Source organism: Rhinatrema bivittatum, chromosome 4 (genome assembly GCF_901001135.1).
Source record: "Rhinatrema bivittatum chromosome 4, aRhiBiv1.1, whole genome shotgun sequence".
NCBI classification, from domain to species: domain Eukaryota; kingdom Metazoa; phylum Chordata; class Amphibia; order Gymnophiona; family Rhinatrematidae; genus Rhinatrema; species Rhinatrema bivittatum.
This window is the reverse complement of record NC_042618.1, coordinates 343,303,371-343,303,764: the sequence shown is the minus strand read 5'-3', so window position 1 is coordinate 343,303,764 and position 394 is coordinate 343,303,371.

The following is a 394-nucleotide window of genomic DNA, read 5'->3' as shown; positions in this document are numbered from 1 at the left end:
GGATCACCTTCTTGCCCTTTGGTGTTCTTCATGCTCTCTGGCTTCTTTCTTCTCCCTCTCTGCGTTCTTGATTCTTCTCTCGCCAAACCCTACTGGCTCCTTTTATGGTGCTTTTTTTTTTTCCTTGTGAGGTTCTTTATTTTGTTATTCTCCTCCTTGCCAATTACCCCCCTCATGTGTGCTTGTTTGCTTATATTTATTTCATTTATATACAATTATTTGTTTTCTGCTCACCTAGCAATAGTGCTCGAGGCGGGGTACGAAAGGGAAGCATCCATATAAAACTGGGCAACACACAATAAAACATTCTCTTGGATTTCTGTTGTACTAGGTTTTCCTATTATTTTTATGTTTTCTGTCTGCAGTGACACTCAACTTCCAGTTCAGTTGAGTC